The sequence below is a fragment of the Hemicordylus capensis genome, chromosome 4 (assembly GCF_027244095.1).
Source record: "Hemicordylus capensis ecotype Gifberg chromosome 4, rHemCap1.1.pri, whole genome shotgun sequence".
NCBI lineage: Eukaryota > Metazoa > Chordata > Lepidosauria > Squamata > Cordylidae > Hemicordylus > Hemicordylus capensis.
Genome location: NC_069660.1, coordinates 91085865 through 91111563, shown reverse-complemented (window position 1 = coordinate 91111563; position 25699 = coordinate 91085865). Strand labels below are relative to the sequence as shown.

Sequence of the window (25699 nt, the reverse complement as noted above, 5' to 3'; positions counted from 1 at the left end):
AGACTATATGTACTGAAGTAGTTATTTTGATGTCTTTGTAATTGTTCTCAACAAAGGATTTGAAAACTACAGTCTCAGTGACATGCCAAAGGTCTTATGTCCATCTGGGGCAGCACAGCAAATTCAGTTCACCCCTTCATTTAAAAAATAACCTGTTCAAGGAGCATGTGCAATCAGGGATGAATTGTGTTATCTTTTAAGTTCTTTACTTATTCATTGAAAGCATGTTTATGCTGTCCTCAACCAATAAGGCTTTAAGGACATCTTACATAAAACTGATAAAAATAGTAAATCAGTAAAACAATTTAAAAAGGGGAGGAGAGTTGCCTTGATGACTTCTCCTCCTGAACATAGGGCACTTAGTAGTTTTTCGAGCCTGGTGTGAGCACAAGAGGTTCTGTTCCAGCTGGGGAAACTGCAGCAACTGGAGATGGCTATGGTGACATGTGGACTCCCTGGCTTCTCCTCCTCCTATGGGACAGTGGTTCTCCTGGCCTCTGGAAATGCAGCTACAGGTGGATGGCAATAGTGACACTTCACCTTGCTGGCTACTTGGTCATTTAGATGTATTTCAATCATTTTGTTTGTTTTTGGCCATTTATATATACGGAATGTCTCAGAGGGGAGAGCCATGCAGAAATTATACATTTTATGTTGTTGTACTTGGTGGTCTGATATGCAAACAAATCCTATGTACTACAGTCAGAACAAGCTGTTTATCTTGTGAATAGAGACCTCTCTTCCCAAAGAAATCTTCCTGAATGTTATTTATCCTGGGATGACTAGTACGTGCTGAGAAAGATGTGTTTGCACTGTTAGTGATTGCTGGTTGATGTCTGAATGAGTTGGGAAATATTGTATGCACTTTTTGCCTGAGTAATTAAAGGAAACAGATGAAAAGGACTACTCAGTTTTCTTTAAGTCAGTGCACGAAATCAAAAAATGAAGTGCATGGTTAAATTATAGCACTAGTAGCTTCAGGTGTTTGCTTAATATTCTATCATCGTAGGCTGGAGAAGCCAGGATATGCGTTAAAATGTCACTTTGTGGCAATGCATCATTGCACATTGTTTTCAGGCCCTGACAGATGGCAGTGCTTGTTTTAAACTAATTTCTCTATTAAGCAAACCCCATGTTGTCAATAATTTTTAATAGGAGTATAGTTTATTGAAGCAGGGTATTAGTATCATTGGAATGCATGGAAGAGAATGAAGTTCTGAAAATAAATTCAGTGCAAAAGTGATGTATAATCTTAGCCATTAGAATATACAATTTTTATAGGTTGGCATGATGAATATTTAATTATTCATTAGATGTTCCAGTGTAGACGGACAAATGCTAAAGCTTTTAAGAGCTTTTATGCCTTTAATCAAATATGTCCTGTTGCAGGTCTAGCCCATTTTTTTTGCTTCCTGGGCCATTCCCAGATGGCAGTTTTACTTTGCTTCACCACAGAGAGGGCAGGTGTGCATTCACACATTGGCCAGATTTACGTTGAAGTCCATGTGAGATATCAGGGAGCACTCCATACATGATTCAGGTTTTTCCCTGCACATTGGCGCTTAGCCCACATTATCTCCATGCTAAAAAGTTCCACTTTTTACAGTGGCATTTTGGGATAGGAAGCTGCCTTATACTGAGTCAGACCATAGGTCCATCTAGCTTAGTATTGTCTTCAGAGACTGGCAGTGGCTTCTCCAAGGTTGCTTCAATATATCCAGTATACACCAATGTTTCTTCTTAGATGTATGAAGGGGCCATGCTGATAGAGTGCTTTTCTTAAAGCCTCACATTTTTCTTTTTTCCTTTACATTTGCTTGCTGATCTTGCAGAACATCATTCTAGGCACCCGCACAGTGCATTTTGTTTTCCTCTTTTAATAAAATTTATCTTTTCCCCCCTTTTCTTTTGAAAAGCCTCCTGACTGACTTCCAGTGGTACTTTATGGTGAACATAAGGCAGCTTTTCTTAAAGCCTCGCTTTTTTCTATTTTTTGTTTTAACATTTCCTTGGTGATCTTGCAGAACATCGTGCTATGCATCCACACTGTGAAGGTGCAGGTGCATAGAATGATGTTCCTCAAGATCACCAAGGAAATGTTTTTAAAAATATATAGAAAAAAGCAAAGCTTTAAGGAAAGCCTACTTATGTGCTTATGTTCACCATAAAGTACCGCTGAGAGTGGTACACCCTGCATGGACAAACAGTGCATGATATGAATGGTGCATGGGGGGGGATGGAAGGAGTCGACAGGAACCTATTAAAGCAGCCCCATGTGGACGGCCCCCAGGTTTCTTTGAATTATCTTTATTGCACTTCTATGCGGCTAATATATTACCTCAAAACTCGCTCTACTTTACCCCACTTAATCCTGTGATTAAGCCTGCCATCTGGGAAAGGTCCTGGTGATCCTGGCTGGAGGATTAGTGATGAATACCCCTCAAATAGCCTCTCTTAATTGTTGCGATGTCAATTTGTGTTCCTATGGTTGGAAGCTTTTAATTAATTGTTTCCTTGCATTGTTTTTTTTTTTAAAAAAAATAGTAAAATAGCACTATTAGCAGACTATTCCTCGTTAATCCCCAGCTGGGTTCAAAAAGAAGCAATAAAGTGGCAGGGGTGTGTGTTTGTTTTGTAACAAATTGGAAAATGAACTGAATGGGGTCCATTCTGTTAAATTGTTCTTCTTTATGAAACTAAAGCACACCTTTCTGAAGGAGTTACTAATGGGACTTATTTTGGAACTCTTTTCATTCCATTTGTAAGTTCGTAACAAATAGGCCTTATTGTTCTTCATAGGAACATAGAAAGCTACCTTATACTGTGTCCGAGCATTGGTCCATCTAGCTCAGTGTTGCCTGTGTTGACTGCCAGTGGCTCTCCAGAGTTTCAGGCAGGAGAATATCTTGTCTAACCCTACCTGGAGATGTCAGGCATTGAACCTGAGACCCTCTGAATGTAAAACAGATGCTCTTCTACTGAGTTATACAGGATATCTTCAGCACACCTGCCTTTGGGAGAACACAGTGCTTAATACTTGTACTGTGTTGGAGTGTGCGTTGGGATATAACTGATGACACTAGAAGTTAAAGAGAAAAAGACAGCTTTGGTTTTTTCCCCACTTAAAACATCATGGAAGTGTGAAGCTATGTCTCATGGCAGTATGAGTATTCAGCATGACATCTGTCAAAAGCAGCTTTGCCAAAGCTGCTTCTGTGTACTGCAATTTTTTTGGTGGTTTCTGTGATAAGCTCCATATCTAGCCTTGAGACTAACTTGTGTTTCACTTACTGCTCTGCAGTCTGCATGGCAAGGTGTACTCAGTCAAAATGTGGCCAATGTTGCTCTAGTTGAGCTTATGGCTATGCTTTTTGCTAAGGGTGCTGCTGTGGCAGTGGCTGCAATGCTAGGAAGTAACATATGGAGTCATAATTGTGTGTGAGAGAGCAATGTATGCCAATGATGTTACTGCAGCACAGGCACTGTGTCTAGCAGTGGTCAGTGATTCTTTTTTGGGCCTTTTTGGGCCTGTGTTTGAAATGTGTGTTCTGCAGTATTTTTCAAGGCAGGGTTGCAAAATGCATTGTAAATTGCAATGCAAAACTTGTTGGTGTACTCTGTGTTCTGGCCACAGAGGAGAATGAGAAAACTCGAAATACCCAATTGTTTCCCATGGATAGTTCCTAGGGACACCAAAGTGGGTTGTGTGGTAGGGCGTGATGAGTGTTACCTACCATCTAACCCACAAAAGAAATGGGCAAGTGGGCTATTTTTAACACAATTTAAACTTCTTAGATCCTATGGGGGGTTGGAGGGGGGAAGGTTAAAATTTTGTTAAAAATTGCCCACTTTCCCATTTCTTCTGTGGGTTGGGTGGTAGGTAGCACCCATCATGCACCCATCATTTTAATCATTATGATACCTGCCTTTGGGAGAGAAAAAGTATTCAATAACTAAGTAAATATAAATGACATGCTTTGAAATGTATAGTCTCACTGTCATTTATTTCATAATGCGACCAAATTATATACAGTGATAGGGCCACTCTTCATTAAAATCTCATTAATTTTAATAAGAATAAAGAAAGACACATGCTTTCTCTCTTTTCTCCCCCCATCCTTAGCCCCAACTGTGGCAGAGGAAATGTTGTCATTAAGCTGCTTTCAGCTAAATAGAAGTCTTTCTGTCTCTCTCTCTCTAATAAAATACTAATAAAACTCTAAAATATTTAAATAACATTATTTGGAATTTATTACACTGCTATCCAGCATGAATAAAAGCCCATTAAGTTATTCTAAATGCATATGATAAAGAAGAATTTGTTTTGGTTTTTAATATCTTTTACAGATGAATAATGAGGTCATTTAAATGTAACATTTTAATATAGCCCTGAAATTATGTCACAAAAAGTCTAGTCTAATTTCAGAAACAAATGGAGGGCACACCCAACCAAAGTTAAGGACTTTGTTTTAAATATCGAAGTTAATTAATCAGTTCTATTTATCTCAGTGACTGAGTTGAACCTATGTCCAGCTCTCTGTCATTGGAATAATCGGAATTAAGCGTAATAGTGCTTAATTTCACTCAACTGTCCCCTGATTTTTTTTAATTTAAGGTATTTGGCTTAGATGCATGTGGTTGAATTTTAAATTCAGAGGATAGGAAACTGTGTTGGACAGTTAGGTCAAATTTATAAATAAAGAACACCATCTATAGTGTTTGCAGTATCATATTATGCACAATGTTCAATAACACTATGATGCTCTTGAGCAGTAAGTGAGTATCCATTAAAATAAAGTGTTTTCTGACTGTCGGCTTTCTCCTCCTGGATTGCTTTTCTGGCAGATGTTGAGGGATGCCATCTAAACGATGAAAGGGAGAGAAAGCTGGGGAGTCTTCCATTTTTCAGCTGGGAGAGAGCACTCCTAATACCCTTTCTCAACAGGAGCTATACAGAGGAATTAGTGATAGGGAGAACTACCACAGTCCAGGTAAAAACAGCTTTGGAAAACTGAGCTATTTCCCCAAATCCAGAAAATAACTTGATTTCCTTTCCTTCATATCCATTTCAGATCCTGTTGTACCTCTAATGATGCCATTGGGAGCATGACAGAGTCTGAATCCACCCCCAGCCTTCCCAGGTGGGTCTCCAAACACCTTTCCCATCGCACACCTCCCCTACCTGCCCTCTCTCCTCTACACATCTTTGTTGTGGCTGAGGCAGCTACAGTGCTGGAAAGAGGAAGCAAAGAAGGTCTCTCTCCACTGTCTCCTCTCTGATATCTGGCATGTTACTATTTACTATTTATTAAATAGATTTGTTTACTGTCCAACAGACAAATACCCATTATGGGCTGCTTCATATGTAACAGTCAGGGGCATAACCACCAGCATTCCCACATGTGCTGGGAACATGATCTGCCTCACCCCCAGGAGCCACGGCTGCATTCCCAGGAGTCGCTGTCGGCTCCACCTCCTTCCTCCTCCTTCATTCTTTATCCTCCTCCTCCTCCTGCCATTGCTGCCATTATGGGGGGAGGAAAGCCATGCCTCCCATCACCTTATGCATGGCTCCAAGAGCCACAGGTGAGGGGATAAGAAGTGGCGTAAGAGAGAGGATGGAATCTCCCTCTCGCCTCGAAACAGCGGGGAGCATAATGGGAGTGGTGGCGGTGAGAGGAGGAAGCAGGCAAGGCAGCAGGAAGCATAGAGGGCTAGTGCCGGCCCTCACAAACAAGCAGTGGGGGCTGGCAATGGGGAGACACAGGCTTCCATGGGCTTCCTAGTAACAGCAGCAAGTAAGTTGTTGCCAATTGCTGTTTTCTAAGGCACATGCTCTGCTAGCACAAGTTGTGGCCATTTTGTGGTATCTGAAGCTATCAATATTGGGTTCCCCAGCCAGACTTCCCTTCACCACTCAATATCTGCCAAGTCTGGCTGGGGAATCTGACATTGGCAACTTCAGATGTCATTAAATGGCTGAAATTTGCAGCTTGCACTGGGAGTGCAAGCTCCCTGGGAACCAGCTGTTGGCAGTGACTTATGTTTTAAGCCACTCTAGGATTATTTGCAAGGCACAAGAAACATTGGGAGCTGTAGTTTTCCTAGTGCTGCAGTAGCCTTCGGGGAAACTATATTTCTCATGAACTACCTTAAGTGGTGCAGCAGGGAAATGCTTGACTAACAAGCAGAAGTTTGCCAGTTTGAATCCCCGCTGGTACTACATTGGGCAGCAGCGATATAGAAAGATGCTGAAAGGCATCATTTCATACTGCACAGAAGGAGGCAATGGTAAACCACTCCTGTATTCTACCAAAGACAACCACACGGCTCTATGGGCACCAGAAGTGGGCACTTTACCTTTACTTATGGGCACTTGGGCATACATACATGCCATAGTATGATGTAACATGTTGTTCTATCCTAATATATTTTTCCTAAGGTACTCAAAAGTGTGCCAATCCATATGTTGGCATTGGTCTCCCACATTACCAAAACCCAAATGTTTTGAAACTGTCTTGGAGATTTGTTCATGATTTTAAGTAGGAATATCAATAAATTAAATCCTGTTAAAGACAAATGAATACAAAAGAAGGGAGTATAAAAAGCCAAACAAAATGAATCAAAACAAAAGCAAGAATACAAAATAATATGCTTTATTATACAAAAATACAAATAAAACCTACAAAGAATATATATAAAATGCCTATAGTTTTAATAGCTAAGAGACAGATGACTGGCCCAAGATCACCCAACACATACCTGCCAACTGGTTTCCCCATTTTACCTGGAACAGCCACATTTTAAAAGTGATTCCCAGCATTTCAGAGAGGCCTGTCAAAATCCCGGTTTCGCCACTGCCTTCCGCCACCCCCAGGCTGTCTCTGCCTCCTCATCTGTTGGGAGTCTCATGAGAGTCTGGTCCCCTCTTGTGAGACTTCTGACAAGATCCTCAGACAGAGCTGGAGGAAGATGCTCCCGGCAACCCAGAGCCTCCATGGCACCGTGTCACGGGTGTTGTGAGTAGAGAAGAGTCCAGCAGCATCCGCCACACACTCGCTTCACAATTTGGTTTCTGAAGGTCAGTAGGAAGTATTCCTTTTTAAAAAAAGTCTCAACCTTATTATTATTTCTTGTTTACACAGTCAGACAGGTGTTATTGACTAGTTTGTTTTATCCAGATATTCCCAAGGACCTGGGATGCCAGAATTTTATTGTCAGTTGTTATAGATATCGTCGCAGAATATAGGCTGTTCCCAGTAAAGCTGCCTTTTGTAATTGGCTGATGGTGATTTCTGTGGCCCCTATGGTGTTGAGGTGCTCTTCATGGTCTTTTGGAACTGCACCCAGGGCGCCAATGACCACTGGGATTATTTTGGTCTTTTTCTGCCACAGCCTTTCAATTTCAATTTGTAGATCTTTGTATTTGGTGATTTTTTCTATTTCTTTTTCTTCTATTCTGCTATCCCCTGGTATTGCTATGTCGATTATTTTAACTTGTTTTTCTTTCTTCTCGACTACAGTGATATCTGGTGTATTGTGTGGCAGATGTTTGTCTGTTTGTAGTCGGAAGTCCCATAATATTTTTACATCTTCATTTTCTTCAACTTTTTCAATTTTATGGTCCCACCAATTTTTGGCTACCGGTAGCTTGTATTTTTTGCAGATGTTCCTGTGTATCATCCCTGCTACCTTGTCATGCCTTTGTTTGTAGTCAGTCTGTGCGATCTTTTTACAACAGCTGATTAGGTGGTCCACTGTTTCATCTGCTTCTTTACAAAGGCGGCACTTGCTATTTGTTGTTGACTTTTCTACTTTTGCTCATTTGTTCTTAGTGCCTGTTCTTGTGCAGCCAGTATTAAACCCTCTGTTTCTTTCTTCAAGTTGCCATTCTTAAGCCATTGCCAGGTCTTGTTGATGTCTGATTTTCCACTTATATTGTACAAATATTGACCATGCAGGGGCTTATTTCTCCATTTTTCTGCTCGGTTCTTGACTTGTTCTTTCTTGTAGGCTTGCTTTCTTTCATTGGTGTTGAATAGTTTCTCGTTATTGACCATTTGAAGTGCATCTTCTTCACTGTCCTTGATATATTCTTCAAGGCCTCTTTTCTCCTCCTCTACTGTTTGATGGACTTGCAGCATTCCTCTTCCACCTGAGCTGCAAGGGAGGTATAGCCTATCTACATCACTGAGGGGGTGCAGAGCATGATTGATGGTCATGATTTTCCTGGTCTTACGATCCAGCGTCTCTAGCTCTGCCTGGGTCCAGTCCATTATTCCTGCAGTGTATCTGATAACAGGTATAGCCCAGGTGTTTATGGCTTGTATGGTGTTCCCGCCATTGAGTTTGGACTTGAGGATTTTTCCAACTCTCCTGATGTATTCACTTCCAATTTTTCTTTTAACTTCAGTGTGTGTGATGTTATCAGCCTGGAGAATGCCCAAGTATTTGTAATGTCCTTTCTCTTCCAGGTTCTTGATCTTGCTTCCATTGGGTAGTTCTATTCCTTCCGTTTTTGTTATTTTCCCTCTGTTCATTATTAATGCAGCACACTTGTCTAGTCCAAACTCCATTGCTATATCGCTACTGAATATACGGACAGTGCTTAGCAGTGATTCGATTTCAGACTGGGACTTTCCATACAACTTCAGATCATCCATGTACAGCGGATGGTTGATTTTACTGGATGTTTTAGATGTTTGGTATCTGAGGCCTGTTTTTTTTTTTTAGTATTTGTGAAAGTGGGGTCATGGCGATTAAAAACAACAGAGGGGATAGTGAGTCCCCTTGGGAAATGCCTCTTCTAATGCTAACCTGTCCAAGTGTCTCGCCATTGATTGTTAACTGTGTACTCCACATGCTCATTGCTTTTTTTATAAATATCTGAATGTTTTTGCTGACACCAGTTGTTTCTAAACATTTTAGTATCCATGTGTAAGGCAATGAATCAAAGGCTTTCTTGTAGTCAATCCATGCAACACTAAGATTGGTTTTTCTTCTCTTGCAATTTTCTAAAATCATTTTGTCAATCAGCAGCTGGTCTTTTGTGCCTCTGGTGTTTGGGCAATTTCCTTTCTGTTCAACTGGAAGCTGTTGGTTAGTTAATAAGTGTTGCATCACTTCATCTGCTATTATTCCAGTTAATAATTTGAATATGGTTGGCAGGCAGGTTATCGGTCTATAATTACTTGGAACTGCACCTTTTGTTGGGTCTTTCATTATGAGATGAGTTTTTTCAGTTGTTAGCCATTGTTCAATATCACCTCCTTGCAAAATGTGATTGAACTGTTTTGATAGTTGTTTATGAAGGCTTGTTAGGTGTTTAAGCCAAAAGCCATGCAGTTCATCGTCGCCTGGCGCAGTCCAATTTTTAATTTTCTTTGCTCGTTCACTTATTAATTCTGGTGTTATTATTAGATCTTGCATTTGTTGGCTACCTTTTTTTACCTCTTTCATCCAGCCTGCTTTTTTTATTATCTATTGGATTGTCCCATAATTTCCCCCAGAATTGCACTGTTTCTTCTTTATTTGGTGTTTCTAGGTTTCTTGCAGTTTCTCCTTCTATGCTTTGGTAGAAACGTCTCTGATTTGATTGGAATTGGAGATTCTGCCTGTGTTGTGTAATTCTGGCTTCATACCTGCTAATCTTCTTTGACACTGCTGTTATTTTCTGCTTTATTATTTCCAGGATTTCTCTAATTTTCCTTGAATCTAGGTGGTATTTTTGGATCAGATAGTGTTTGCTGTTTTCATTCTTCAGCTTCTTGTCTTTCATGTATTTCAATTTACTAGCATCTGATCTAAGCCTGGAGATTTAATCTAATCTTCCATTTAGGTGATGTACTACTTTCTTTTTTTACAGGTCCACTGATCTTATATCCAAGCTCTTGTGTTGTTATTGTTGCTGCACTGTACATTAGTTGGTTTGTTTCTTGCAAATTCTTGGTTGTTATCTCTGCAAGTGCAGCATTGACATCTTTTAATGCCTGAGCGAGTTGTTTTTTGGCAACTGTTTTTAGAGCTGGAAGCCGAACCCTGGTGGTTGTTTGGTTCATGTGCTCAGTTATTTTTTTGCTTTAGTTCTTGTTGCTTTTCTGTTAAACGGCATTTGAATTTTTGAGGTGAAGGCAAAGGGGTGGTTGCCTTGTTTTGATTTTGAAACAGTTCAGTAACAGTGGCATCCTCTATTTCCAACACCTCCTCCACCTGCGCCTGAGCAACTTCTTCAGTTGGTGGTAATTCTTCTTCCATATCTTGAGCCTGTGTTGCTCTTTGCAGTTCTTCCAGCTCAACTCCTGTGAATACTTTATTTCTTATTATGTATCTTCTCTGGTCTGCTAGCCTTTGTTCTGTTATTTCTGTATCTGGATGCTTTTCTTTCCAAATTTGGTACATTCTTTTTAAATAACCTTTTCTAGTTGGACTAGACTTGTAATAGCAGATCATTATTTCCTTGTTGGCATTTTTCGTATATTTTTTTCGGTTAAGCGATGTTTCTTCCAGTAACTTTGCTGTCTTCAGCCCTGGTTGCTCAACTGAAGATCCTGAGTCCTGTTGCCCACTTGCCACCAGATGTCCAGGGACTATAGCACCTGGCACGGTCCTTGTTGACCCAGGCGACGACCGATCCGGTATAGATTTATTAAAGTTATGTCTCACCATATTGTTGATGGGAGAAGCACTCTTTGTCTGGCTCCTCTGGTGAGACCTGTCCAGTATGGTTGGACCTCTGGCATAGCTCTCACCTTCCTCAGAGCACACAAGCCCCACAACCATGCCAAGGTAGTGCCTCACTGGGGGTTGTTGTTGTTGTTGTTGTTATTTGATTTCTACACCATCCTTCCAAAAATGGTTCAGGGTAGTTTACAGAGAGAAATAACAAATAAATAAGATGGCTCCTGAGCACAAATAAATAACCTTCCCCTGAGCACTCTGGTGTAAAAAGCAACTAATTTAAATGGCAGGACTACCCATGTAAAATGTGGAATCTACAGGTCAGTGGGAAGTATCTTATTCAGAGTTTCTTCTAAAAACTACCAAAAAACAAAACCAACCTTCCCCTGTGCATGTCTTGTGCAAAGAGTAGCACATCCATCTAATTTAAGTGGCAGGATTGTATCTTTGTGTGTCACTTCTATTTAAATATTTGCAGAAAGGTTAATGCCTCTGTTTTCACAAAGACTTGGGGATTGCAATATTCATCGTTCCTGTGGTATGATATAATGGTGTCATACAATAATATATAATGGTATGATATTATGTAAGTTTCAAGGCCACCACAATGAAGTTCAGATAACAACATAACAACGGGCTAAAGACAGAAGGGAATAAAATGTTCTTGCTTAGACCCAGCTAGCATGACTACATTACATCATTTATTTGATCTTGTTATCTCCTTAATTGATGATCTATATGCTCAGGTGCTCCAAAGACTATATAGCTGGTGGAAAAGAAGGAAACAAATGTCCTCTGAGACTTTGTTTGCTACCTTTTGTTTATTCTGTAGGTGCTTTCATAATGTCTCATTGTGCTGTACATATCCCAGTGGGTCTTCAAAAAAGAAATTTTCTAGATTTGTGCACATGTGTGTATGCGTGTGCACGCTAACTTTGCTAATCACAGACCTGACATCTGCGATTTCGCATATCTGCGGTTAGGTAACTGCCACCCAGCTGTGGTATATGTGATAATATCCAGGAATTAAAACCTTAGGACTTGCATATCCATGGGTCAGAGATGGGCGGAAATGACCTCAGAGATCATTTTCACCTGCCATTTTGAAGACAGGAGCCATTTTGTGTCTCATTTTTGTGAAAAAAAAAGGTTTAAAAATGCAATTTTTCATGGGAGGAAACATGATTTTGGTCTTTTGGAGGGCATTGCTAGACAGTTGGGGATACACAGCTGGGTGTGTAGGCACTCCCCCCCACACAATTTCTCCACTTTCAGTACTTTTTGTCCCATTGTTCACTACCTCAGGAACCCCCAAATCATTGCCCTTGTGCCCTGATATTATTTTGCTATCGCACCTTCCTCCGTGGAAAGGAACCCCAAGTGGATAACGGGGTTCTCCTGTATTAAAAAGCTTTGCATGCTGCACTTTGTGCAACACATTAATTCCTGCCTGGGGCGAGGGGGATTTTTCATGCTGAGCAAAGCATGGCACAATATCCCCTTTTCTCATTTTGAAATGTTGGCAGGTATGCTAATGAGCTTCATGGCTATATAGGGATGTGAACCTGGAGCTTCCCAGTCCAAAACTCTGGCTGGTATGAAACTAAAATACATACAAGTTGTCATTATGCTCAAGGGTAACAGTGACATCAGTGGTACTGTTGGGCAGACGCTGGTTGTGCTAACAACATTACCATAGTTTCATTCACCATCCATCATGGTGAATGGGCGAAACATGTGGTAACTCTGGTAGTGGAACTGGCATCCTTCTAAGTGGCACCGCTGCTTCCATGTCCACAGCAGCAGCGCGGCAATCCTTCCCAATCCCATTATCAGTTTGTTATGGGGCAGCTAACAAATAAATTTAATTATTATTTTTTATTATTATTATCCTTGCGCATCATGTCAGTCACTGTCACTTAAAACTAAGCCTCGACAATTTAAATGTTTGGACTCTGAAGCAGATACACTCATGTATGAAAACCAGGTTGTGGGAAATGTATGTTCTCTTGCATATGAAAAAGATTGAAATATCATTATTTTATCCTGTTCTAGAGAGTTATTTCCATGATTTGTTATTTTGATTGTGTGTAAGGGCTTTTGGGCCCTTAGAGTTCAAACAGTTTCCCCATAATATTAGGGGGGCATTATAATAAAATCCAACCGAACAACAACTCTTTATCTGTGGAGCTAGGGCAGTAGAAAATTTATATCACTGTCTTCTGTATTGTGATATTTATGAGGAATATCACCTTAGGAAGAAATTCATTGTGAATTTGCTAGTCGGTTTGTCTCATTCTGATGATGTATATAAAGTAAGATGTCTTTTTTGCTGATCAAGTGATGTATTTTATGCAGTGGTAGCACAACACTTGAGGAAGGAATATATTGAATTTAATGTAACGAACTGCAAGGGTCTGTAGAAACTTTACATCTGACTCCCCCGTTTACTTTACTGATGAATTTCCCTTGGGTCACTAGTAATTGTGGCTGACATCAGTGACTCTTGATCCTCTTAATTTGACTTCCCTGATAAATTGCACTAGTTACCCATTTTATGATTTGTTATTGTAAATATTGTGCTTTTCTTTATTAAAATGCTTTTGGTTAAACAATAAAACTTTAGATAATGGATTGTGAGCCCTTTTGGGACAAAGACCTGTTTTCACCTTTGCTATGTAAACTGCACTGATATATATTTTTAAAAGATATATTCTAAATAATACAAGTGAGCAATAGGCATAAATTAGTTGGTGATCAGGGCTGAAGGGCACTGCATTATGTGGACTCCAGTTTTTTCATGGTGGACAATCACAGAAGACAGTGCTGGGAAACAGTTACTTGGTCCTTGGCTTCTGAGCCCCCTGCCCCTTTTTCTTTGGTGTCCCATGCTTTTTAACATCTACATGAAACTGCTGGGGAGGAAGTAATCTAGAGCTTTGAGCTGTGATGTGACACACTACTCTTGTTTCCAACTTCTAATTCTAGGGAAGCAGTGGAAACACTGAATCAGTGCTTGAAGGCTATGTCAGTCTGGTTGCAAGAATTTGACTGGTTCTGGGTGGTGTCAAAGAGAATTCCACAATGACAGTAGTTGGAACTGTTGGGGGCCCTCTGCTGTTGTCGCAGAAGTGAGCACATAACCACCCTGTCGGCCCATGCTTAATTTAAAAACTACCCCCCCTCCCGCCACTTTATTTTGTCCTACTAGGTACCTGGGTAATCCCAGAAACAGCTAGGCTACTAAGGCACTTAGTAGGACAGCGTTACTTCTCGGACCCTGAGTCGCCTTGAGCATTTGACCCCTTGAATTCACTATTAGTATATATGTTTTTGATGAAGTGAAAAAAGGATGAGAAACCAGTGTCTGACTGGTGCTTCCACCCAGGTTAAGATATGCATTCTGGAGAAGTTATATTAGTGTTGCAATCTTTAGGGCATTCTTGGTGAAGCCTGGCATGCTGGGTTGTTGCATGTAACTTGGACAGGACCCCTGGAAGTGCTGATGGTGCAGAATGAACTGGAAAATCAAGATCTGCAGCAATAGCCATTTTCAAGTGCTCTAGTGTGAGGAGTTTCCTAAATGTGCCATCAAGGCCTTTGCTTTTTCTCATTACCTAGGAAATAGCTCTGCTTTCCTTGACAATGAAATCAATAACTTTGGTTGCCACAACAAAGGTATATTGTAGGAAGCCAAAAGGAAAATGTATGTCGCTTGGGAGGGGAAGAAGAGAAAAGGGCACACTGCTCCAACAGAAATTTAATCTACAAGCACTGTGGCGGCATCTAGGCAAAAGCAAAATTTAAAAACTGTTGTTTGCTAAAATGTAAACAAGCTTGAAGATAAGCAACATCATGTATACATTCAAATAATAATATTTAATTATAGTACTTGCAATGTATAGAGTGCTTTTGAATGTTCAAAGTGCTTATCTCTATTATTTTATTGTAGTTCTTTCCACAATCCTGCAAGTAGTTCAGTATATTTATCTCTTTATATTGCATATATACACCCTACACCCCCAGCCATGGCTACTTTAGTGAGTGCGTGGCAAAGATGAGATTCACAGGCCAGTCTTTTAGTTGCAATGTGACTCCAGCTTCAGTTATTGCTGTACATGAGGGCAAGAGAAGTTTGGCCTGAAATGGTCCCCAGTGCATCCACATGGGCTGATAGAAGTGACAGTGGGACTAGCATAGGCTATTCAGTCTTCTCCACCAGGGCATTACCTAAATTTCCTGCTTCTTTCATGGACAGTTTCTCCATTTCTCCTTGGTTACAACAGCTCTCAACTGTGCGCATGAGAACGAAGCTGCCATGTCTATATACCTCATAATATCATTTTATGATTGGCTGTAGCTAAGGTCTAGAGAAAACATAATCTTTTTTTTCTTTGCTTCATTTAGAATACATCATTGAAAGTTTGTTTGCTTTTGCAAAAAGTTCTTAGACCATCCAGTCTTTCTCTCTCAACTGCCATCCCCTCTTACATGGGTTCATCCTTCAAACTGCCATAAGGGATCAGACCAGTGATCCATCTAGTCCAGTTCATTGTATCTTACAGTTAGGAGTCCATACTGCATGTTTCATAGGAAACAAATTTACTTGGAGACAATCAATCTCACAAACCATGTTTGCTCTCAGCGTCAAGAAGAAGCATTTGAGAAAAGACAGCAGGATGACAATGAGATTGGAAATACATAACCTAGTAGTAAAAAACTATGGGTCTGCTCATATGTGCATGGCCATCACTCATTGACTAAAGTATGACTTCCATGTATGAAGCCATCACAAATGTGACACCACTGAGAGAAGCAGAGAATGAGAGGAAGTAGAGCAAGAAATTGGATCTTTAGGACTGATAGAAAAGTTGGAAATTGGACACAGTTACAGATTTAGCAGTTACTGAAAAAGAACAAAATATATGTTGAATATGATTGAAGATGAGTATTGGTTGGTTGTGGGACTGAGTAAATAAAAATGACCATTTACCAAGTAGTAACTTACTATGGTGTGTTTGTAGCCAAGCTGGGCCTAAGATGACAACAATTTTACTGCATGTTCTGCCACACACCTTACCATGCATTTGCATCTGATGTGACAAAATTACTTGCTGGGATACAGTGCAGCATATCACCCATGGAAGGCAGGTGTGTGCACGCTTCCACCCGAGTTGAGAGCCTGTCCTTGCAGCATGTAGTGGCAGGGTGCATAATCACTGTTCTGCTAATAATCACCATTGGGAATAGTGATGTCTGTACACTGCTACAGAATTTTGTGTGAATGACTCTACCTGTATATTCATTTTAAAAGTGAATAGGTCCCTCAAATGCATGGTATAGAGTCTGGCCCTATTCACACTTAATATTCAACACTCCTGCAATCTGTGTACAGTGTACACAGGTACAAATCTGTACACAAATACAGTTATTCACATGTTTTGTTGTGTGCAGGTACAGCAGTATTTATTTATGTATTTATTTGTTTGTTTGTTTAACACATTTGTATACCGCCCGAAAGGCAAGTCTCTGCGTATAGGAGACTTCCTGTCGGTACTGTGAATTTCAGGGACCTGTAACCGGGTTCACTTTTAAAATGAACTCAAGTAGAGTCATTCATACAAAAGCATTTACATGTACAGACATCTGAATGCAGGTACAACATAATGTCTAAATAGGGCTGAAGTGTACTACTATACCTGAATTCAGCATAATATGTGAATAACCATACCTGCATACAGAGCTGACCTGTGTATACTGCACACAGATTGTATAAGCATTAGACATAATGAATGAATAGGACTAATGTAGAAATGAAATGAAAATTGCCCAAAGCAATAGTTAAGACACTTTAATTAAGTGCCTTAGTTAAGCACTCAGTTGCTATAGTTAAAGCACCATAAAGCAATAGTTAAGGCCAATAGTTAAGACAAGTTAAGGCAAAGAAGGGAGAGAGTTCAGCTCTCCTCATCTAAATTGTCAAAACAAGATCCCCTACCCACTACCCAAATTTTATTTGAAAGCAGTAGACGCATACATACATACATACATACACCTGCTCCCATCATGTCTAAATAGTTTCCTATATTTGCTCTGTGTTTGTCTTCTGGTGGGGAAAATGAAAAGAGCAAGAACAAGAAAGAGACAGGAGGAATGTGAGGGAGGAGCTTGTTTAACATGGAATCACCTCCTGCTCTTATAAGGAGCCCCAGCCTTCCGATCATGGAAACAAATTCCATCAAGCATAAAGGGGCAAGCACTTGCCCCTTCAGACAAACACACTCATGGAGAGCATGGCCACGTGAGGCCTCCCAATGCGCCAGCTGTTTTTATTGGCTTCTTCCTCTGACATAGGCCTCCATGTCGTGGAAGGCAGAGAAGCATTGCAGGAAGTTCAGTAACTAATTTTTATGTAAAGTCATAAGATATAAGTGAAGATGCCCTCTAGTGGCATATCTTGAACTTTATGCATGCAAAACCTACAGCACACACTTGTACATCTCCAATGGTTGTGTTTGACTTCTCCATTACTGTCCTGTTTTCATACAATACATATCAATACAGATATATAAAATAGACGGGGGGAGGAGAGAGAGAGAGAAAGAGAATGAGGAGGAGAGAATACCCTGGAGGCCAAACTCATTTACATGGATGTTTCAGTCAGGCAGAAAGAACTCACGACTTTAGCAAGAATATTGCTGAGCTGATAGATTCTGAATGGTGGCTGCCTCTGAACCACTGAGAAAACAAGCCTTACAAATAAGAAACGCTATTAAAAGTGAGCTCGCGGAGAAGCAATCAGGGCAGTGCAAGCCCAGCCTGAAATCTACTGGATGCTATTTGAGGCAATGGTAAATGTAAATGATGAGGCTTTTTAAAAGACCAAGCAAAATTTGATTATCTTTGTAATTTGGTATCAATCCACTAGGCTTTCATCAAGTGCATCTGTGGTAATTCATGATACTGGTTGATACAGTTTTGCAGCTACAGAGCACTTGGCACATTACAGCGTACATGCTTTGTATAGCTTTTTGTTCTGGCGTCTGCCCTTTTAGCAGTGTGAGGTCAATCTCTTTCTATCCAGACAAATCAAGAGGCAGAAAATATATTTTCTTCTTCTCGCTTCTGTAGATAGATATTGATGCATGCTAGAGAAGATCAAGATCTTTGAAAAGAATCTTTAAGTGTTTCTTAAAAGTTGAATGTGCCTATACAAATTAAAATGTGCATTCAAATTGTGTTCTGCATTCCTATTGGTGTGTTGTTATGGGTTGATGGACTAAATAGAACCACTGCTTATGTGGAAGTGGCTTAACAAAAGCTGGCCTGGATCAGGGAATTGATTAACCAAAAACATCGCAGCCCCTTGTATGCAACCAGCTAATCCCACATTGAGAAATGGGTCGGTTCTGAACTAATGATGAGAAGGCTGTGTTTGGGTTGAGGGTGGGCTTACAAAGCAGTTGCCTTGGGACAAGCTGATTGGCCACATGCACTCATGTGACTCAGGAAGACGTATGAACATCTTCCTCTCACAAGGCAAGATGCAACTCCACCCATTCTGACACCATGCTGACTACTGGGATAAAGTGAGACTGAATCCAGATAAGACAGAGATATTTATTGTACAGGGTTGGAACTCGGGAGACAATTTTGATCTGCCGGTTCTGGATGGGGTCACACTTTCCCAGAAGGAACAGGTACTTAGTCTGGGGGTGCTTCTAGAGCCCAACCTCATCCTGGTGCCCCAAGCTGAGGCAGTGGCCAGAGGTGCTTTCTATCTGAGGGTGGAGTAGAAGCAGTTTGTCAATAGAGGCGGGTGGAGCATTGCCTTCCCTCTTACTCACAATCTATAGTTTTCTTTGCTTGCTTGGAGTTATGTACCAAGCAGGGGGTCGGGACTTATTTTATTTTATTTTATTCTGTTTATTTATTTATTTATTCCTACCTACCTACCTACCTTTGTGTAACACTCTTCATTCTAGGGCCCTTGGGTGGTGAACAACAGATTAAAAATGGCAAATAAAACAATGCTAAAATGTCATTAAATAGTCACTAAAAAGTCAACAAACAAGCGACAACCATTAGGGAAACAGAGGAATCAGTCATTAACCAAAGGCCTGAGTAAAACTTTATTCCCACCAATGGTAACCAGCTAAGCATATTTTGAGAAGAAAAGATTCCTTTAGACCTGAATGTATGTCCTGTTATATCTTTAGCAAATTCTCTGTTTAAATTTGGATTATGATCTATCTATCTATCTATCTATCTATCTATCTATCTATCTATCTATCTATCTATCTTTTCAGGCAGTAAATGAATATTATTAATAAATAAAAAATAAAAAATTACTACACAGAATTTTGTTATAAAAAGAACATCTTTTTACTGACATAGATTTTTGTTATAATGGAGAAGGTAACAGATAAAACATTTCCCCCCACTGAAATCATGCAGGACTGCTGGTGGTGTTGGTAGTTTACCTAAAATCACTTTAATTTGGGTGACTGACAGACACAGAACACTAAGTGATGGTGGATTGCTTTGTGAAGTAGTTTAAGAGGCATCAGGTTGGATTGTACACAATCATTTCCTTCTAAATTGGAAGTAGTTCCCTTTCAAGTTGTCAGAAAAGCTTTCTTCTGCCTGGTTGCACTTGAGAAACAGGTGGACAGCAAGCTGCTCAACCTTTTTTGATCCACATGCTGTTGCTCAACGGCTATGGCAAATCAAACTTGAAAAGTTCTCTGATATAGCTGTAATGCTGGGCTGTTCAGTGGCTAGATTAACAAGGAAAAGTTGCTTGGAATTTGGGCAGAATATATTAATCAGTACCATATTGTGACACCTTGGACAACTGAAATGTAAATGTTACAATTTTGCTGTTGTGAGTGGCTCTTTCTTTCTTTCTTTCTTTCTTTCTTTCTTTCTTTTTCTTTCTTTTATTACATTTCATTAGCACAAGAAGCTAGGGTTTTTCCTATGACACAGGAGAAAGAAAGCAGTATGCAGCTGAGACCCTAACCCAGAGCTCAGCAACCTATGGCACACGTGGCAGAGGTGGAACATGAAATGATTTTGAGTGGCTCTCACACTGCTAGTCCTATTAGTGGCACTTGGCACTGGGGATAGTTTTCAGGGGCTGCATGCTGGAAATTGGAGACAGCAGGAAGAAGGTAGAATCCAAATGTTACTTATTACTAGCACATGAAACCTTATATTAGAGTGAATAAATGAAGACTTGGAACACCACTTCTGAACGGCGCACCACATCCAATCTCTGCCCTAACCACCCAATCCTAAACAATCCTTGAAATTGTTGGAGAGCTTGGAGGGGAGGTTTGTTTATCTACCCTAGCTGCAGCAGAAGTGCACAAGGCGAATATTGTTAATTAATATCTTGAGACATGGAATTCAAATTCTAAATCGCTGCCCTAACCCAATGCCAAATGGCTGTTTGGCAGAGTGAGTTTTGCATCCAGGTTGGGGAGACAGGGCAGATGTGTAGCTGTCCACGCTGTTTGAGGAGGAGGTCACATGTTACAGCTGGCCAATGGGGGAGCGTTGCACTGTGGCAGTATGAAGTGCAGTGCACACACACACACACACACACAAACACACCCCACCACACTCCAGCCAGGTTTGTTGGCTGGGCAGATGCAGGCAGCACTTTCTCTGTGCTGGCATGGACCTGCACACATAGAGGTACAAGGCAACAGCTGGAGGAGTGATTGCAGCAGCAACATTTGGAGGCTGTGGGTGATTGCTGCAGCAGCATCAGCATTCCAGTCTGGATGGGGCTGCTGCGGAAGAGGACAGTGGAGCAACTCATCCTCCTTGGCTCTGGAGCTCGCCATGGCCCATTAGGGCCAGCGGTTTGCACAGCCCCATTGTTATGCCCCCACATGAGGACTCTGAAGAAAAAGGGGGGGCAGTGGATTTACCGGGAAGCAGGGAGACGTCTGAGGAGAGTCAGGATCATAATCTGAGTGGGGAGGCATCTGAGATGGGCCAAGGTGAGCGGTTGCTGCAGGAGCCAGCAGGCCAGAGTGGCCTTTGGAGGAAAGAGTTGGAGTCAGAGCAAGAGGTTGAGCGGCCATCGTCTCCCAGAGAATGCAGGTGAGAGGAGTGTCAATGGCAGGTTATGGAGCTGAGAAGAAGCAGCTGGTTATTGGCAAGAAGGCAGCAAGAGACTGAGCTGCCAGGAGTGGAGCAGTGATTGTGTGCACCTGGCTGTTGGCTATAAATTCTGCTGTTTGTGCCCTGAGTGGATTGCTGGAGACAACACGTCTAACCAGCCTTCATGACTCTAGTATGATGGATAGTGACCCTAGAATTCAGACCTTCAAAATTCTGCTAGAAGGCCTAGTTTATTGGATTTCAGTTGGAACATTGATGCCCTGACTATTTGCTTCTGTGTTCTGAGTGTGACTGGTTGCTCAGACCTGTTGTTTATCAGTAAAGCTGAAACCTGAGATGCTCTTACAATTGGCTACTGTGTCGTAAATTCATGATCAGCTAATCCAGCTTTGCAGGCTCACGAGACCCATGCGACTTGTGGGTGGTACTGGGGTGTCTGGGGTGGGGTTCTTGATTGCTGGGTTGGTGCTCCCCTGTTCATTAGATCGGGGGATGCCGGTCTGTGAGCATTTATCTCTTAGGGGCTAGGTCTACCAAGGGGTTTTTATTTTTGTTTTTGGGTTGTGTGCGTGGTTTTTTTTTTTTTTGCTTTACTCCCTCTCTTCTTTCCCTCCCCCCAGCTTGCCCTTTGGGTTTTTACTAATTACTTGTGCTGTGTCTTCTACTATAGCTGGGACCAGGACTTGGGGAGATTGCTTCCCCCTCCCTTGTTCAAGATGGCCTATCCATCTTGAACAACTTGTGCAGTAATGCGTTTTCTTCCATCTTAAAGGTCTGGCAGTGCATTCTATTGCAGGGAGATTATCCGCTCTTGCTTTCAGGGTTTGAATGAAACCATTTTGGAACCGTTTTGATTTAGTTTGAGGGGTATGCTTGTAAAGGGGAATCTGGTGAGGATTCCCCTTTACAAGTGTGTGGAGGTGGGGGGAGGGCCAGAGGGGGTGGTAAGAAGACACCTTACCACTCCGTGCATGAGTGGAGACTGAAACCGGGCTGTGCTGGTCCACTGGAGTGCCAGACCCTGTCTGGGATTTATAGGAGCTGGTGCTGGTAAGGTGCCCTCTCACTGCCCCTCTGGCCACCATTATAAGTATTTTAAAGGCAGGGTTCCCCCCTGAGCTTGTAAAGGGGAATCCTTTCTGGATTCCCCTTACAAGCATACCCCTCAAACTGAATTGAACTGGTTCAGCCCAGTTCAACCCTTGAACTGAACCAGGGGCCAGTTTGACTTGAATTAACTCACATACCAGTGGTGTTGTTTGAATTCGAACCGTACAGCCGGAATCAGTTCTGTGCACACCCCTAGCATGAATGTGATGCCATCATGCAGTGTATTTCCCTGACAAAAGGAGCCATCCTGCCTTCCCCATGATGAGTGCCGCTCTTCAGTTTCCAGTGCCGCACATCCACACAACCAGTGACTGACGGCTCCAAAGGTGGTGAAGGGAAAGCAGGCTCTGGCCTCCAAGAATGCACCACACAAGGATCATGGTGCATTGGGGATTTTCCCTGCTGTCCAGTGCATCGGGGGGTTATCCTTACCACTGGGCACTCTTGCCACCCAGCTCTGTAGCTGCTCAAGCTACAGGCAGCCCATGCAGCCACACAACCGGGGACTGGGATGGAAGGGTGCACTTGTGCCCTTCTACCTTAGTAAAAGTCAGAGTAAAAAAACCTGAGCTACTCAGCAGAGATAGAAACCTGAATGCTTACACGAACTCTCACCATTTACTGGCCTAAGTGTTGTTGGCATCACAGAATCCGTATTAGGGATGTGCACAAATCAATTTTTAAAAATTTGATTTGTACCCCAAACAAATCACCCCTTATTTGTTTTGTGTCCAAATTGACTCCCCCAAATCACCCCAGATTCAATTTGTATTTGCTTCAATTTGATTCAGGTTTGGACTGATTCAGATCACTTAACTAGGTCCTAGGGGCACCAAATTTGGGTGGTGGGTAGGTACCCATGGATGCCACCTACCACCCAAATTTCAAGGCAGTGGGACACTTGTTTGATTTTTAATGATTTTCTTTTAGTTTTTACTGAATTTGATCATTTCCGCCATAGGAAACAATGGCGTTTCAAAGTTGCCATATCCTAACCCTAACATGGATCCCCAACTCCCCCCCCCCTTTTTAAAAAAGCTAAGCTCTAGCCCTTGTAGAAGTGGAGTTATGGAGCAAAATGTGCAATCGTTATTTTTCAAGTGTTTGAGTTCTTTGGTGTATAATAACATTTCCTCATAATAATCCCTATGAGGATTCATTGCACACCTTAATTTATTCTGTTCATTTTGACTGTCACTGGACAGTACCAACTGTCAACAGCCAAGTGCCAACTACACCCCACCCCCACCACATGCAAGGTAGTGGGGTACTCATTTTTGTTTTTAGGAATATTGAAATGTTTAGATTCTTTGGTGTCTAGTAACTTTTCAGCATAATGAATCCCTATGAGGATTCATTATACGCCTTCATTTCTTCTGTTCATTTTGACTGTCATTGGACAGTGCCAACTATCTACTGCCATGTTTCAACTACACGCCCTCCCCCCCCCACACACACACACTGGGGTACTCAATTTATTTTTTAGGTATATTTGAAGTGTTTAGATTCTTCTGTGCCTTCATTACACACCTTCATTTCTTCTGTTCATTTTGACCCCATTGCTTTGCAGGTGTGTGTGTGTGTGTGTGGGGGGGAATTAGTGGCATCTCATGTTCCAACTACTGCCTAACCCACAAGCCACTGGGTACTCAATTTATATTTTAGGATTTTTTGAGGTGTTTAGACTCTTTGGTGTGTAAAGAATCCTCATAGGGATTCATTATGAGGAAAGGTTAATATTATCATCATCATCATCATCATCATTATTATTATTATTATTATTATTATTATTGATGTGCGAACCGGTTCGGAGGTTCGGATCTGAACCGAACCACCCCCGGTTCGGTTCGAATCCGAACCGAACCAGGGGCAGTTTGTTTCAAACCGGTTATGACCTGTTCGGATCGGTTTGGACACGTGAAAATTGGTAGGATGGTAGCTGGCACCCTGGGGTACCTGTCACCCACACCCCAAAGCAATCGGACACTCATACGATTTTTTAAGGAATTTTTTAAAATTATTTTTATTTTTTCTCATAGGATATAATGGGACTCAAACCAGGCCATTATTACTTATTGTGGAGCACCCATGGGTGCCAACAACCATGCAAACCCTGAAGCAATCAGACATCCCTATGATTTTTTATGAATATTTGAAATATTTTTAATTATTTTTCTCATTGGGTATAATGGGACCCAAACCAGTCCATATCCCCTATTGTGGAGCACCTAGGGGCACAAAAGTGGGGTGGGTGGTAGACAGACAGGGGTGCCTACCACCCAAAAAATCTCAAGGCAATTGGACACTCCTCTGATTATTGGTGAATTGTTAAAGTATTTTTGAATTCCTCATAGAGAATAATTAGGATTGCAGCAAATGTATAGCTTCACGTCGGGGGGAAAGGGGTGTCGGAGAGTGCAGTGTGGTGGGTGGTAGTTCCTAGGGTGGGCAAGGAAGCTATCAGAATTATTTGAAAGGAATTGGGCAAAGGGGTGATTTTTAAGTGATTTTTGAAGTTTACGCGTCTTTAAGGTTTCCCCCCATTAGGTATAATGAAGGGTGTATCGCTTCACATCGGGGGGAAAGGGGTGGCCTAGAGTGGTGTGGGGTTGGTGGTAGTGCCGGGTAGGGGCAGGGAAGCTACCTGAATTTTTTCAAAGGATTTGGGCAGAGGGCTGATTTTGGTTAATTGTAGAAGTTTATGCGTCTTTAAGGTTTTTCCTCATAAGCTATAATGGAGCTTTCAGCAGCCCCATAAGTGCACTTGGGGGGTGCTGGGGTGGCCCAGAGCGAGTGGTGGTGTATGGCACATAGGCTAGAGCTTAGCTTTTAAAAAATAATTAAAAAAAAACAACCATGAAAGCTGGGAATCCAGGGGGATTAACAGGAGGGATCTGAATCTCGAATCAATTTGAATCGAATCAGGCGCGATTTGATTTGTACCCGAATCTAGCCAGTGGATCACAGGGGTGATTTGTTTTGTCTGCAAATCACCTGAATCAGCTAGATTCGGGTACAAATTTATTTGTACCTGAATCAATTTGCACATCCCTAATCCTTATATTTTCTTGAGTTTCCACATGCCTCCCTTCTACAGTCTAATATAGTGCTGGATTCAAATAGTTAGAAAGGAGCTATTCTTAGAGAGAATGTTTGGACTGAGGGTGAGAAGATAGTTGAGAAGGAAGTCAGATTAGATTGATTGACAACATCTTGGGGCTAATCAGCATATATGGGAGCACTTGCTTGGTTTTCTAATTGACAACTCCTATTTCTGGGATCTAAGTATGTAGTCTGTGAAGTGGACATAGCTTTAAGTCTGTCTGTGGAAGCACTGTTCATTAGAGAAACCACCACTCATCTTTCCCTGTGTCAACTGTCCTGAATGTAAGAGAAATAAGTCTAGATGGAAAAGATCCACACCACTAGTGAGTGGAAGAGAGAAATATGGAAAGCAAAGTATCAGGTAAAGAAAGTGACTGACATGATGGAAAAATTACTCAAAGTAATCCCATTCAAATTAAAAGGACAAGTTAAGCAATGTCTCACAGCCCACAAGGACATACTGTCAGGTGACCCCCGGCACTTCCAGAGGCAGTGCAGATGGCTGAAATTCGCTCCCTCCTGTTGTATGTGTGGCTGCAGCAGTAGACTAGCAGCTCTCTGTATAATGTCTGTGTCTTCCTGGTGTGCCACCACTGTTTTGAGTGTGACAAAATATTTTTGAAGTAACAAGTATGGATAAGATGCAGGGGAAAAAAACACAATAAAA

At 41.5% G+C, this 25699-nt stretch overlaps 1 protein-coding gene across 2 annotated transcripts in view; it reads left to right on the top strand.

Moving 5' to 3' along the window:
• The window catches only part of AGBL4 (AGBL carboxypeptidase 4), a 1553201-nt gene that overhangs the window by 1011419 nt on the left and 516083 nt on the right, over positions 1-25699 (top strand). The gene's annotated exons all lie outside the window — the stretch shown is intronic.